Here is a 17,567-nt window from a genome sequence, read left to right on the forward strand (position 1 = left end):
AATAATGATTTCTTATACTGCCTAATCCTGTCGTCGACATTATCTTCTATTATATCTAAGGATTCTGAACAAACAATTATCATTTTTAATATTCGATAAGTATTCTTCATATTTCATTTCGTTTTTGTATAAGTTCCGATTAGATGAAGATATTTTTGTTTTCGTGGGTATTGAGAACTCCAAAAGGACACGCACCCTTAGTTTCCATCGTATCCCAGACACGATCCACAAATTCGGGTAAAACATTAAAAGTCAAAGGGACTGTGACCGGATGAACCTCGTTGGCAATAGGTATGGTGGGGATGCTTGTAGGATCTGAAATTTTCAACCGTGCAAATATTCCTGCTTGAATGGAGGCATCAGTCTCTTGGTTCTTTCCCTTCCTAAACTGATCAACTCTGCGTTGTTTTGAGCCTTTTCCTGTTTTATGCTTCGGTTTACTCTTATCTTCATCTACTACATCGGTAGTCTTCGTAATCTCGCTTTCGCTCTGCATTTTGTTTGCGGTGATTTCATTTCGTTTTTGTATAAGTTCCGATTCTGCATGATCCACTGCAAGTCCTTATATTTTGGGGAAGTCAGTATTATAATATTATAAAACCATTCTTCTATTATACGCTTATATTGAAAATAGAAGTATAGTTCTCTTTTAAAAGATTTTTACTTGACGGCATAACAGTTGTTAATGCAAAAAGATAATATTTTCATCATGTGTGCACAACAGAATCAAATGTATTACACTTTTTATTTTTTTCTGTTCAAAAATCTGTTCATATAATGGATAGAATGTTGTTCATTAAAATATATACTAACAGCATTAATTTCTACCATACTAAAATCAGTAACAACTCGATCAAAAATTGACCATTTTGAACTTTGTGATAACCAGAATGACTTAAAATGACATGCTGGAAATAAAATCGGAAACACTGCACACGGTTTCATTTCATTTGTCCCCTACTTGAATAACAATTGAATATAATACAATTATTTTTTCATTTATAGAAATTTTAGTCTGTCTCAGTCCTTCATCAATACGTACAGTATTTTTTTGGCATTTCTTTTTATTTTGTTCATATTTTATTATATCCGTTGGTTCTTTACTAGGGACATACACATACATTGGTTCACTTGTCTGCTGTATATATTCAGGATTGTCTCTTCGCATTAAATGCAAATCAATAGCGTCATCTTTATCTCTATGTAATTGCCAGAGTTATAAAATTTTCATGCAACTTGATTCTGGTGCTAATATTATGTCAATCTCCGAATCCAATTTCCGCCGTTGAAAATAGATTTTTGCTCCTCTGTAAATAATATACATGGAAAACAATAAACGGCATGACGTTCTATGCAATAAATAATCCATTTTCGGAGAAGGGCCATTTTTTACCAACAGTTCTAGAAAAATTTTATCCTTTTTTCAATTTAAAGTCTATCTATAACCTACAAAAAAAAAACTTTCCCTTTCCACTGACTCTGGCTCCTCGTCTGATTCAGAAAGTTTCATCTCCCTATATTTATCGAGTACCTACATTTTCTTCCATATTTTCTTCACTTTTTTGGCTAGGCCACTTTACTATCATGCTGCTGCGAATGCTGTGGTGATTTACACATTCTGTCTTCAATATTCTTTAAAGTAAAGTCTTCCTTCTGACTTCCTTTCATAAATTGTCTCGTAAACCCTTTCATATTATCTTTTAACTTTTCTTTCCCTTAAATTTACTAGTGCTACAAAAATTGTTCTGTAATTGGGCTTCTAATAATATTTTTTTTTTGTTAGTAGGTAGAGTAACTTTGGGTAATATGGCACACCATAAGATTTTTTGGAAATAAAATAAAATTGAGATCAATCAGTTTTTATTGGTTAAATCAGTCCTTTGAACTTAATAGTAATCAACAATTATAAATTTAAGGTTATTAATTATCAAACAAAATTAAAATGAAAAATTTAACCGTGGTAGGTAATATGGCCTAGTGCCATATTGGCCACAAATGCAGTGAGCCATATTGCCCTCCATAACAAATACAATAAAAAAAATAGAAGAAAAAAACGTCCGTTTCCACTCCTGAGCATTCTTCATGAGTCCATACGTCTTAAAGTTGTTCGGGGTACTTTATACAGTTTAGAAGTCTTTAGTGATCCCATTTTTTATTTCGTACATCTTCGATTGCGTTTTTCATCGACTCCTTGCACCAAGTTTGACGTTTTCTTTGTGAAATTGGTTTTCGTGGAACCATCACCTATTGAAAAAGAAAATGATGACATGTAGAAAAATTCACGTTAGGTGTGCCATAATCGGCGTAGATACGTTTTTGACAAATACAATTCTAACCTAAAAACTATTAAACAATGCACTTTAAAAATATCGCCACACTATTCATTGAAAGTTTAACTACAAAACTGCGCACTATCAATATAAAAACAATTATTATTTAAACAACAAGAATGAGTGAAACTTACCAAAAGATTACATCAAATAAGCTAATTTTCGATTTTCGCACAGGACACACGTTCACTCGCCGCAACTCAGGGATCGACTGAGGGGTCAAGGGAAGGGGCGCGACGTTATGGCGGATACCTACATCGTTTGCGTTGTTTGGTTTCTGAGAAATTAAGGCAGGCCATATTGGCCGAGTAGGCCATAATACCCGAAACTAATCTAAGCTATATAATATTCGTCCGCAGAGTGATACTGTGGAAGCTGTTTGGCCGAGTTTACATTGTTGGGCATTCGAAACATTTCCGAAACGTTTTCTAAATAAAGGAAGGAAATATACAGAGAAATCTACTTATGCTCTATGCCACTTACTTTTAAATTCAAAAGTTCTTCATTACGTAAAGCCTAGCAATGTCAAACACAACACAAATCTAAAATAATTACTACATTTATATAAAATTATTTTTGGAAAGTTAACATCATCAAGTAGATTTTATCCGGTGTATTTAGAAAAAAAAATTACATTTACTAAAGTCAACTTCATTTTTTTGCTGAAGGGTTGCTTTCACGATACGACTACATTGAAGAAGAAGGGTACCCTTTCGATAACTCAGAAAAATATGCCGGTAAAATATTTTCACTGTATTTTTTAATTCTGTATTTCTTGCACCATTCCATGAATATGTCATCCTGGTGTATATATATAATTCTGTTATCAGGAAAAGTGGAAGGGATTTACTTGAGCTTCACAAGTCAAGAATATTCCTTCTTTTTCTTACTTTAGAATTTCATCCAAAGTACTAGACAAACTTAGTTCAAGTTGAGGTATAGTCTTTCCACCAGTTCCCCCTCCAATGTTCTTGTTGAAATTTTCAAAAAATTCTTAAGAAAATCGAACTGTTCTTCCGCTAAAACATGGAACACTTGGAATCCTTGTCTTGCTAACAAGTTTGTCTGACAAGCTGATGTCAATTTGGACCAGGCCTTATTTAATATCAGTTCAAATTGGCTTGTTGATCCATATGTGTTCACTTTTGGAAATTTGTTTCCCAAATTATCTCTTCTAACCCAGTTCTTGAAATTTGTTATAGTTGATAACACCCAAATCTTCTTTGTAAGTTCCAAAAACACAATGGTATAGAACTTGAGCAGCTTCAGATGCAGTCCATATTCCATTCATTTGCCATTCTACCATGCTGCAAAGTTGATAAGCCAAAAATTCACCACTTCCTGAGAAGTTAAGCTTCGCAGTCAATGGTTTTCCTAACTCTATTTCAGTTTTACCATGTTTTGCTATTACTGGACATGTATCCTTTTCTTTTAATATCATAATTAAGTCTTGTCTTGGTGCTATGTGGAAGAAAATAATATACCAGGTGACGAACAACAAAATGATGATGTAGAAGACTTGGAAGCTGTGCTATTAGGGATCGGGTAGCAAACACTACCAATGTGAGGATCACTGTTGCAAATAGAATCTGTATACTTAGTATTATAGTCTTGAAATATAGTGTTCACATTCCCCTAGACCTAGATAAAAATATTAACGGAAGTAACAATGTACAAATAATATATATTCCTTGGTTAAAAACAAATCATAATTTGCTTCATAAGAAGTTAAGTGTAGTCCCTAGAACAAGCAGAACACCTATTTTTAGGAGTTCATTTCTTTCTCTTAAAAGTTCATTTCTCTTCTTATCTGCTCTATAGTAAGTAGTTCTACTTGCGTTGGATGTCTTTTTTTCAAGGAGAAACTCTTCCTTGTGGTCTGAGCCACGGTTAAAGTTGGTGAAGTAGATTGTACGGGTGTTATATTAACTGGTTTCCACCCTCCATATGGCAACATCTCCAGCAGGTTCGTCCACACTTCGGGAAATGGTGATCCAGATACTGTTTTCATCAACTCCAGACTAGGACGAAATAGATCTCAAAAAATCTGGTCTATGGTTCTACTAATGGATGACTTACTTCCTCTTAAATGGGCCCTTGGACGTGTTGTTGCAGTTCTTCATTAAATTCATTTAATAATTTTAAATCTTCTGTGAGTGGTAACAATTCTTGTTTATTCCATTTCTTTTGTTTCAAAGTGGTTGAGGCTTATGCTGACACTTCATTAATCCATTGCGATTCAAATAAAGTTTTTAATACGTTGTGTTCTTTTCGCTGATCTTTTGTATTACTTTGTTGGAGTGGTCAAACAAATGCTAAATCACACATTTTTTTGCGAGTATTGTTCTGTTTTTTGGAGTATAATAAGCCGTCTCATGTACTGCTCTAACAATTAGTTGAAAATGGCAAGATTTTGACACATCTATCAAGTGTTTAATATTGTCATTTTCTTTTCTTGTAAAGCTTCATAATTTGGCTGAACGTCTCATTCTGTCTGACTAGGTCAAGGTGTTCTTTTATACATATAAGAATAAGCATAGGCACAAATTAATTGGTCCTTTTTGGCAATAAGTAATGTTTCATCTGAACGTATCCTGGGAAATAATTCAGTTTTTAGTAAGTGTCGTCTAATCATCAGTTATGGAATATGGAGTTTGGCCACCGGCTTGGGTTGAACTGCCACTCTGTCTATAGATTACTAACAGTAAAATTCATACTATATACCTAATTATTTACTCCTTATATAAACTTGTACGACCGAGCGCAAGCCCGCCATCTGTCTATAATAAGCTAAAGTTTAAGCCGCCTCATAAGATCTTGATGGCGGTCAAATGAATTCTATCAATTTGACCCATTCACAATTGAGGCGTTTACTGCAATAGTGGCCTAACTTAAAAAATAGCATCTGTGAATAATTAAGGTTTAAAATATAGTGATATTTTTAATTCTTTTAGTTCTTGCAGTGAGAAGCAATTTAATACATTTATTTTAAATTTGGGAAAAGATTCACCACTTTCATTGGTAATCAACATACCATATAATTTTACTTTATAAAACACCGAACATTACCAAAAAAACATTGGCCACTTGTGCAGGTTATTATATAATTTCAAGAATATTAGGTCAACAAAAACTATGAAACTATACTAACAACTTTTATTGAAAAATCAATAGGATATATTCGTTCTGTGACTATATAATGTAACTGTATAAATATATGTATATTAAACATAAAAAGTTATTCTTCTTATCTCCATTAAGAGAATTCTACAGGATCGTATAGTCCATTGGGATCATCATCTGTATTTATGGGTGTATTTTGTTTTACTCGTAGATCAATATAAAACTTGTGAAAAATTGGTGGTACATAGGGTAACAAGTCAGTAAGGTTATTATTATACTTTAAACTATCAGTCTCTCTCCCGAAATCTGTATTTCCACACTTAGGCCACTATTGCAGTAAGCGCCTCAATTTAGGACCTGTGCAGCAAGAATGGTTTGGTTCATTCCTTTTCAATCACTGAGTAGTTTTTCTCAGATTCGTTCAGTGTTCTTAATGCGTAGGCTATAGGTTTATCATTACCTACTTCTCTCTGAGATAATGTTACACCTAATGCATACTGTGAAGCATCTGTTGTTAGAATAAAAGGTTTTGAAAAATCTGGATGTTGTAACAATGGACTATTTGTCAAAATTCTTTTGCATGTTTCAAATGCATCTACAAATTCTTTGATGTGCTCTATTTTTGCACCTTTTTTCAAACATAACATCATAGGTTTCGTTAGTTTAGAGTTTAGAACAATCTAATAAATTTCCTATAATAGCCAATTAAACCCAGGAATGACTGAATTTCCTTTTTTGTTTTAGGTATTGGAAATTTTAAAATTGCTTCGACTTTTTCAGGATTTGGTAAAAATTCTGATTTATCCAATTATATTTTTAGATTGGTTTGTCTAAATCTTTCAAAAATTAGTCTGGTGCTTTCAATATGTTGTTGTAAGGATGTTGAAAATATATCACCGTTATATACTAGACACCTGTTGTGTAAACCTGATAAAACATGGTTCATGGTTCTCTGAAACGTTGAAGGAGCATTTTTGAGTCCAAATGGCATTCTGAGAAACTCATAATGTCTATTGTCCGTATTTTCAATATCTTTGGGGTTCATTTTTATTTGATGTTATCCACTTGCTAAGTCTGATGTTGTGAAATACTGACTTCGTCCTAATTTGTCCAAAACGTCATTTATATTTGGTATAGGAATTTATTTGGTACTGTTTTTTCATTTAACTTCCTGTAATCTATTACAATTCTGAACTTTCTTTTTCCACTATTGTCCATTTTTTTGGGAACGATCCATGTAGGGGATGACCATGGTGATATTGAATCACGTATTATATTTGTTCGAGCATGGAATTTATTTGCTTTTTTACTTCTTCTTTGTAAATTTGTGGAAATCTATAACACTATATATATTGCAGTGTCATCAGTTATTCTAATTTGATGTTTGACTTGGTTGGTAAATGTTAATGGAATTCCTTCACAATAAAATATGTCTCTATAATCTTAACGTATTTTTCTAACTGCGTCGTATTCTTCCCGATTGCAATGTCTTAAATCTAAGTTTTCTAGATTTTTCTTTTGCAAATTATCATAGTCTTTTACTGAATTTTGATAATCTTTATCCGTGTCCATAGGTTCTGATTTAAAATTATTTAAGTCATATCCGTTCATACATGCTACGGGTTCTCCTAATTTAAAATTTAATTGTTCATCTGTGTTGTTTACAAGTATAACTGTTGCTTCTCTGTTTTCGATATTTACTATCCCAGTTGGTATTTATATTTTGTCTTTAAGGACTATGGAATTTATCACTGTTTTTCCGCTTTTTTCCATTACTGGTACCTTTGCTACAATTTCGATTCTTGGTATGTTGTATATATATATATTTTCTTTACTTTCTTATAATTATCGGCGTCAGGGTAAAGTAGTCTTTTTCTTTCAGTGAATAAAGAAATTTTTGTCTTGTATGTAATTAAATATCCTTTTCTGAAATCGAGGATAGTTCCGATTTTTTGAAGAAGATCTAGGTCTATTAGTCCATTATTAGGCATCACTAAAGTTGAATACATAGTGAATATGTACCAATCCAGGTTTCTTAAATATTTTCGAAATTGGAATATCTGCAGACCAATCATGTGTAGTTGTAGTATGCGCTTATGCGGTCTTTTAATTTTGAAGAGGTGAAAATACATTTTGTCTTCGAAATATGCACGTGCTATGGATTCTGTTATTAACGTTTTTGTTGATCCTGTGTTTGTCATGAATCTTGCCTGAAGTTCGGGAATTATAATGTATGGAAGTTTACTATTTGATGCAATGTTAATTTCTAAATTTGTTATGGTTTCGTGTAAAGATGTTTTCTTGCTTGAGTCAATCTTTCCTATGCACGATTTAGATCACATGCAGTCTTTGGAAAGAAAGTGCACGATCTTGGTTGCTTCTAGAAGTAATGTATAATTAGGCACTTCGACACCTAAACATACAAGTGCAAAGTCTCACGATGTTTTGTTTTCTTCGGATAGGATGGATACAGCGATTACAACCAGCAATTTCTCGAAAGAAATTTTTACTGAACTATAATTTCTCCACAGCCTAATCACTGAAATCTTCTTACTTGCTATTTTCGTGGATTTGTTTGATTTCTTTGCGAAAAATTTGATTTTTCTTTGCTTGATTCTCTTGGATTTCTTAACTTAGGAGTTCTGCCCAGGATATGACAGCGGTACAATCTTCGGCGGTTTTTCCTTGGTTAGTCGAAGGTACGACGAGAATTCCAATATGCCCTTCAAACTCCTTTTTGGAAAACTCCAAAAAAGGATCCAAACGATTGCGCCAGATAACTTTTGTGCCGAGCGGTTTGGGTTTTTAAAAACAAAATTTCTTTTATTTTAAAAACTTTCACAAAAGTATCGAGGAATTAAAGCCGAAATAAATACAACAATCTCAAAGGTATGAGCTCTATATTACCCCTGGACAACAATGAACTTGACCCATATTTATAAGTTTAGCAGAACAATGAAACTGCAAGGGTAGCAAAGTCAGCATCTTATCAGGATTGATAACTCGCACTAAAGGTACACCGAATTGTTCCCACCGTAGTGTGGGAACCTCAAAAACCCTCTACGAGGTCCAATAACTTGGAGTATTCAAGAAATTTTTTTATTTTCATTTCGTCAAAAATAATGGTGCAAAACTTCTCTTGGTCATGCATAACTTGTACTTTTTGTTTAATTTGGTTAAAAAATTTAAAACTGGAACCAGTCTTAAATTTTGAGTTTCCAATCCATTTATGTATGGTGCTAATACTCGGAAGGACGATTTTTAATTTGTTTATCCAAAATTTGTAAGCGGCGAGAGATTTATAGAAAGTCATAACTAGGTATATATGAACTTTGCTAACAGGAATAGATAGTGCCGTCTTATGTTAAATTTGGGTATTAAAATTAGTCATGCAGTGCCAGCCCTAGGAGCCACACGATAATATCAGCATTGACACGGTAATATCAGTCAAAACATGAATGAGAACGTATCAAAAACAACGAAATCCGTGGCTTATATATTATATATAATTGAAACCTACAGCAAGTTTAAGTGTTCCTTATCGACATTAAATAAAACTGGGTTAAAGTTAAATCATCCTTTATTTTTTCGCTGTTTGATAAATTTATTGTAAGCGACATTTGTTATATTATTTAAGCCTTTGTGGCGCAGATCTTTGCTATTTAAAACATTATTAACAATTTTAATTTAAAGATATATGCACATATTTGAGGCAATATTTAAAAAATTCGAGGAATAATTTTTATGATTATTACAAAAGAATAAATAGTATTGTATGTATTATTGTATGACTGTAAATTTTGTTTTTAATATTATTACGGCTGATAATTGTTGGTAGCATATCATATATAATACAGGCAATTCTGTCAAATAATTTAAAAAAAACTGTGTGAAGGAGTACACAAACTGTGTGCTTGATACTGTCCTTTCTTTATTAACAAATTCTGAGGTACATCCTCTTCTGTTTAATTCTTGTAGTACAAGCTTTACAGTTATTTATATTAATAGTTTTTTCGTTACAACTCCTGCGACGTAAGAATTTGCAAGATTGGTGGATCTGATGTAGTAGGATGTAATATAATCGGTAACTCAACATTCGATGAAATTTCTTTATGTTCGTTAATTATGTGACGCACTTTTCCTCGGTTCTCTCTATGGATCGTTCGGTGTAAATTTTTATTACTTTTAACTATGGTGTGTACACCCCCTGTAATTTAATTTTTCGGAAAGGTCTTCTATTCCTCGGACTGGACTCTAAACGGTAATGTTAGTGAATAACTTATATAGTCGGTTTTATTCTCGGGCGCCAGTTTCCCTAAATTTGACGTGGGGGAAACTCCNTGCACATATTTGTGGCAATATTTAAAAAATTCGAGGAATAATTTTTATGATTATTACAAAAGAATAAATAGTATTGTATGTATTATTGTATGACTGTAAATTTTGTTTTTAATAATATTACGGCTGATAATTGTTGGTAGCATATCAGATATAATACTGGCAATTATATCAAATAATTTTAAAAAACTGTGTGAAGGAGTACACAAACTGTGCTTGATACTGTCCTTTCTTTATTAACAAATTCTGAGGTACATCCTCTTCTGTTAAAATTCTTGTAGTACAAGCTTTACAGTTATTTATTTTAATAGCTTTTTCGCTACAACTCCTACGTAAGAATTTGCAATTGTTTGAACATGCGATTTTGGTGGATCTGATGTAGTAGGATGTAATATAATCGGTAACTCAACATTCGATGAAATTTCTTTCTGTTCGTTAATTAAAAAATATTTTAAAGCATCTAATGCACCAAGTGAACCATCTTCTTCATAGATAGAGCCGAGGGAGTGCAATGACATAATGTTATTAATAAGAAGGGCCTTTGTGGAAGGTATAAAAAAGGTACATGTCGAGTTTGTGTTTCTTGATCCGTGGCTTCTTATCAGACTGAAAAATGTTTCCAAAGGATCCTGATTAAAAGAACGTGGTCTAACAAATCGAAACTTTTTATTTTTTAGAAGGTCCCAGATGTATAAGAAGCCACGGAGTGTAAATATCCAGTTTTTGATAGATGGTGTAACAATATGAGAAGAGGGAGAGTTAGAAAAAAACATGGAATTTAAACCAGTTCTCCAGACTTCATGGTGTTTTGACTTGGATGTCACTACTCCCCGCAGCTCTTCCTAAATAAGGTCTTAATGCACTGCCATTTACACTATCAAACAACCCATCAAAGAAGTGCTTAATTCTCTGCTAACTAAACACCTGCGTACAGTTTTTAACTTTAATGTTTCGGATATTCTGTGGCAAGACATGTTCGTCGGTTAATTTAGGGAATTGACTGAATTTCCCCCATTGTCGACTATAAATATCTATTACATGTGACCAAGAAGCAACTTTATCAATTTTTTCTTAGCGAAAGTGTAAATTTTTGTCAACAGACAATTTCTTATGCCTTTCAGAAGAATATCTATTACATGTGACCAAGAAATAACTTTATCAACTTTTTCTTGGCGAAAGTGTAAATTTTTTGTCAACAGACAATTTCTTATGCCTTTCAGAAGGTGAGGGCAATCAAATCAAATAGCCCTGGTACCTATTTTCAATCTGATTTTGTAAACGGTAAGAATTTGTGTCCCTTAATAGTTGTTTTATTGCCGCATTATCTGTTGCTTCTTGATCGCATACAGTCGCTATCAGGTCTAATCCAGTCCAATGAAATTGGTTGTTTCCAGTTTCTGTGAATACCTTTCAACAAAAAAACAACGGCATGATCTGCAAAGATTGCCCTTCGCTCAGCCCCACCAAAATCTACTAGTCCTTGAATAGAATTTGTTTTCTGGTCATATGAAATGCCGGTGCTTAACGAAATTTCGTCGAACATTAAGATACAACTTCTGTCCATATCTTTAATACTATTACAGTATTTTTTAAGTGTGCGAAGATATGGGCATTAATTCCAAAATTAAATGGTACAGCATTTAATAATTTTTTCAATGTTTTTCCACTTGGTAAACTAAAAATTTTCGAAAGAAACCTGTAAACCCTACCACTCTGTTTAAAAATAGATAATGCAAATATTTTATCATCTATTGTAAAGCGCCTGCCTTTTAGGCTTTAATTTCTGATTTCTTAGTTGACTACTAAAGAATGTGTATGTTGTCTTCTTAATATATTTGAGGAAATTCATCACGTTCCCCTGTTGTTGTAAAAACCTTTATTTCCGCTTAGTCTTCAAATTGTTTTTAAACTTTTACAATAACATAAAAACATTTTCAATATGCGATAAGATGGTGGCTCAATGAAAATTTACCCTTTTTGCTTCTCTATCATCTCACTCCGGGACACAACAAGGTCTTACCCAGGAACTCATTGTTAATATGTATATTTATTAACAAATATGCACACGTAAGTCACAAAAATAAAACACAAAATAAGGAAACCACGATCTATAAACTCACTCCACCACAAGCAAAAATAAGCAAATAAACGAGGAACTAGCGAATAGCGATATGCTACGAAGCAATCTAGATTATTCTTAAAAAATATTTTTTTTGTAGTTTTTGTTTTAAGTATTTTTTAATCAACTTATACAGTTAGTAATTACAGGAATATTAAAATATAAATTTACAATCTTAGTTTGGAAAATATGGACAAAGACCAAATGAATTTGATGTCCCAATATTTTTTAAGTATGCTTTCTTAAACTGTATTTCTAATTCTAGTAATTTTTGTTGGGAATCTACTTCGCTCCTAAGCTTCTTGATTTCTAATTCAGCTAGCTCAGTTCTTATATCGGCTAGTTTATTATATTTTTTTGACAGCTCTGATGAAGCTAGTGATGAAATTACCGGTCTATTTCTACTTGCCCAGTGGGAAGAAGAAGTATGGATAAGACTAGTACCATTTGGAGTGCCTCTCGATTGTTTAGATAGTCGAGATTCATTATTATTCTCATGGGAAGTGGAAGGTATATTAGACAATGGATTTTCAAATTCTGTACTTTCTTTTTAGTATCTTGATTTGGGCACACAAGTACAAAACAAACTACAACATATGCTCAAAATGTCCACCACTATTTTCGATGTACACACGACACTTTCGAATCCAATTTTCACCCACTCGCTGGAAAACACCTCATGAAAAGGTACGCAAAAAACACTCAGACCCCGTCCAATTCCAGATACCAACTGAATTGCGTAATACTGGACTGCTTAGTACCTCGTGTTATCCGCTGCGCCGTTATCACATTGCTCGATATGAATTTTATCGAATTATAAATTTATTAAACGCTAATTATTTTTTAGAATTAAGCATAAAGAAGTATAAAAAAAAGTGATAAACATTGTATTTTATGGTATCTATGCACGCAATTATGTCAAAATTCCTTAATTAATCGAAGTTCTACATCAAGTTGAAGATTTTGATGATTTTTTCTCGGAAATGGTTGAGTTTATATCATATAAGGTTTTTTTGTTTATTTTAATGTATTCATTCTATGTTAAAATTAAGGCAGTCAAACTTCTAACAACCTTCCAATGATTTGATGCAAACATATTATTTTTAGTTAGTTTTTCCAGCTTTTCATTCATTTCATTTTATCTCATTCAACGGTTCTGGAACCATATACTTTTCATTAAGCGACAACATCTCTGACAATTCAATTCTTCTGTGGCGTGTTAGATATTCACCCTGATGAAATACACTTTCTAAACATCTAAGTTGTAGTACTGTAAAAGCAGTTCTCACTCTTTTCACTCGTTTATATTGGACACCATGTTAGGAACCTATTGGGAAAAGGACAATATTAGTAATATTTAAATGCATTTTCAAACAAATTAAAATATTATACGTATATGTGATTTGTTTCTAACTTATAGAAATCCCTTTCCTTTTATACCTATAATGCCAAAGATGTGGTTGAAACAATAAGTTAATAATTTTTAGAACTTCTGATGACGCCATTAAGAATACTTATTTGAAATCATCATGTTCCATCTTTAACGAAAAAATCTGATGTACATATTTCCTCTGAAAATATTTGCAGGTACCGCGTAAACTCGTCACTTTTAAAAGTAAGTCCGTTGTTACTTATAAGGGTTTCCGGATATCCCCATTTCCGGTCGGACAAGCGCGACGGTCATAACTTCGACCCATTTCGAACACACTTCCGAAAGAACTATAAGGAATCGCTTTCCGCGAGAAGTCTTAGTATATGGTCCCTAATGTCCACACTCGTCACCTGCCACGGTCGTTTCGGCGGTCTCGATCTTACGGGAACTTTCTCTTGGTTTACGCCGCCGCGTTTGGTTGACGCACACATCAAACAATACCGGACATAGTACGCACTTGTTTTTTCATCGCAGGCCAATAGTACGGTGTTGCAATAACCCTTATTGTTTCGTCGCGGCTGGGGTGACCAGCCTCTGGACTGTAGTGAAACTTGTAGATGATCCTACGCCAAAAGTCAATAGGTACTTGTAACTGTTGTCCGCCATCCGCACTATACCAAATTAAATCTTCCTATACCTATACTGGTCACGAAGGGTCCTCTTCCATTCTACATCCGCGAGGTCCTCCACACTCTGCAGCCGCGGGATTCTAATCCGGGTTGCTGCGTATTCTGGGCTCTCCAGTTGAGCCCGAACTTTTTGATCGTATCATGGTAGGTTCTCATCGTTAATCTAGTTTAACTCGAGGGATTGTGTAAACACCGGCGGTATCCTTGGCGTCTTTTGCGTTCATATTGTAAGGTTCGGCTTCATTGTTTGTAATATTATTCGTTCCGAATTCTTGATTCCAGAACGAGGTGATGGGGAGCTCATTTTGTCCTCATCTAGAGGTAAGAGAATTTCTCCACAGGGATTTCGGCTCAGGAAACCCGGTAAGTTGCTCTGACTCCCGGAGCAATGCTCCACCTTGAATTTAAATTCTTATAGGAAGAGAGCATATCGAGTAAGCTTTGCTCTCTCTTCCCTATACTTGCTGAACCACATAAGTGCCCCACTGTCCGTCCTCAAGGTAAACTCTTTACTTTCTAGCGGTGGTCGATATTTTCTAATCGCCCACACTACCACCAACACCTCCTGCTCATTTGCATGATATTTAGCTTCTGCCCATGAGAATTTCGCACTCGCATAGGATATTACGAGTTTTTCCTGATTCGGCCCTTCTTGGCATAATACTGCACCCATTCCGCAGGCGCTGGCGTCGGTTTGCAGTACGAATGGTTCCTCCAAATTAGGTCAATGAAGCTTCAAAGGATTTGTCAAAGCTTGTTTCAGGTTCTGGAATGTAGTTTGTGCATATTCGTCCCAAACGAACTTCTTCTTTCCAAGAAGTCTTGTCATTAGGGTAGCAAAATTAGGAATGTACTCGCGTAACCATTTTGCGACACCAAGAAATTTTTGCAATTCTTTTTGAGTAGTAGGTCTAGTAAAATTTTGAATCTTTTCAAGGTGTTTTTGTTGGGCTTCGTTGTGAGTCGCGGTCACTCGATGACCTAAATAGTTTAAAGTGTCTGTTCCAAATCTACATTTTTTCACTGAGCATTTTAACGCATGACTTCTCAGCCGCTCCAACACTGACCTTAAATGTATCTCGTGTTCTTCACGTGTTTTGGAAAATATTATGTCGTCGAGGTATACGTGTACAAACTCATTAATATATCCGGTGAGTACCTCCGACATCAATTTTTGGAAAGTACACGGGACATTTCTTAACCCGAAGGGCATCACAACGAATTCATATGCTGCGCCTTCAGGCGTATGGAACGCTGTTAACGGAATGATTGCCACGGCCATTGGCACCTACCAATAGCCGCTTTTTAGGTCAAGACAAGCGAAAATGGTAGCTTCCCCGATGTCCCGTAAGATATCCAGAATAGGAGGCAGAATAGAAACTCCATCTTCAGTGAAATTATTCAACTGTCTATAATCGATACAGAAACGCGTCGAATCGTCCGGGTTTGCTACTAACACGATTGGAGAACTGAATGACGAGTGGTTTCTGCGTATAACTCCTGCTTGCAACATTCGAGTAACTTCTTAACTAATGATTTTTTTCTTCTCTGGCGAGAATTTGTACCTCCTAATTCTGAAAGGTCTTTCTTCTCGTAGATTAATTTTATATTTTAGTAAGTTGATACAGAGTTGAAGGATAATCTTCTTGAATCCTTAGGCATATCTTCCTCATAATAAGCCATTCTCAAAAAGGAGTTTGTCGCACCGATATACAAGGTGTAACTGAAAGTATTCAAAATTTCTGAGCTTGTAAAACAAGTCGAAAAATGGCGAAAACGTTAGTACAATTTTTGTCAGTGGTGGCTCCTAAGGGAGCTACGCCCTCCAAAAGGGGTAACGTCGGAAACAGTTTTTAATACGTAACATCCAAACGGCTCGACATTAGTCCACGAAATTTTGATGAGATATTAACCTTGACGTGCTTAATAAGTCTCATAAAATACATTTCAAAATTTCCTACAGGGGCGTGAAATGCAGGACCCAGGGACAAATTTATTCATATCTTTTTTGTAGTCAATTTTTTCCTGACTCGAAAATATTGAAATTTGAAGTATTTAACATAAAAAAGGTCCTCTTGTTAAATTTCACTAGGATGTGCCGTTTTNGAGAACTGAATGACGAGTGGTTTCTGCGTATAACTCCTGCTTGCAACATTCGAGTAACTTCTTAACTAATGATTTTTTTCTTCTCTGGCGAGAATTTGTACCTCCTAATTCTGAAAGGTCTTTCTTCTTGTAGAATAATTTTATGTTTTAGTAAGTTGAAGGATAATCTTCTTGAAAGACATCCGGAAAGTCATACAATATCTTTTCATAGTGAGGAACAACTCTCCTCCTTTAGTTTTACCGGTAAATACAGTTGTTCTTCATGTCTTGTCAGGTACCAATAGGCTGTCTTTTTTCTGTTCCAAAATACACTCCACCCTGTTTGTAATCAATGGTAACCAATCCATTCCGAGGAGGAATTCTTCTCGCAAATTTTCTACTAAGTAGATCTTTACCATGGTAACACAACTTTCAGTTCTAATTTCAACCTACACAGGTCCGTTCACCCACATCTCTTTCCCATCAGCGAGACTCACAACTCTTCCATCCTCAGGTATATCTTCCTCATAATAAGCCGTTGTGATATTTTTTTAAATTGCTACAACGTTATCCAAATAATTTAATTTTAAACGTGCCTGGGTATTCATTCTTCATAGAATATGGAATATTCATTTAATTTTAATTAGGCCTGTTTACGACTGAGTGGACTGTATGTTTGATGATTGTAATTACTTCCCAATGTTCTTTAATATTTATTTTAAAGCTACAACTTACAGAGCACTCAACAATAGGAACGCTACAAGCCAACTCGTGATGTCTGCAGCGCAGCACAGTTCGTATATCAACCGTCCTAAAAAAGTCGCGCACACGGCCAACGTCAACAATGAGGTTATCGGCTGAAATAATTTAATTTTAAACGTGCTGGGTATTCATTCTTCATAGAATATGGAATATTCATTTAATTTCCATTAGGTCAACATAACCTATGAGGCTATCGGGTGAAACCGCAATGAAAGGATAATTTTTATGCGCTAATAATCCGGTTTTCTGGCGTTTTCCTTTCATTTCTTCCTCGTATATTTTGAGATCTACATCTTCCTTTAGGCGCCCATAACGTATTCCTGCTGTGTTTATATCACGTGTGTGCAGTATTTCATCTGCAATACGAGTTAATGTTGCCTCTTCCCTGGCCTTGAAGATCCTACAAAAATTTGAGGACGTCCTCCGTCTACTTCTCTCACTTTTCCATACCTCAGAATTACTCTGACCTCTTGTGTTATGCTCTAAGTCTCTTCTCTCATTTTCCGTGAGAGTTATCTGCTTCAAAAATTCGTTTTATAGATTTTTAAGCGTATATAACCATTTTATTCGAGAAATATCTATTTTCTTAATGCATTTATTTTCTGGAGTAGAAGAAATATCGCTTATATCAGTCTCTCACAAATAAATTGACCATTGTACGATTTTTCTGTAAATGAATCACATTTCTGGTGTACATAACTATAACCACTTCTAGTCTGCACGGACCATACTTTATTTTTCGCCTCGGC

This window comes from Anoplophora glabripennis, unplaced genomic scaffold (assembly GCF_000390285.2).
Source record: "Anoplophora glabripennis isolate ALB-LARVAE unplaced genomic scaffold, Agla_2.0 scaffold513, whole genome shotgun sequence".
Taxonomy (NCBI): domain Eukaryota; kingdom Metazoa; phylum Arthropoda; class Insecta; order Coleoptera; family Cerambycidae; genus Anoplophora; species Anoplophora glabripennis.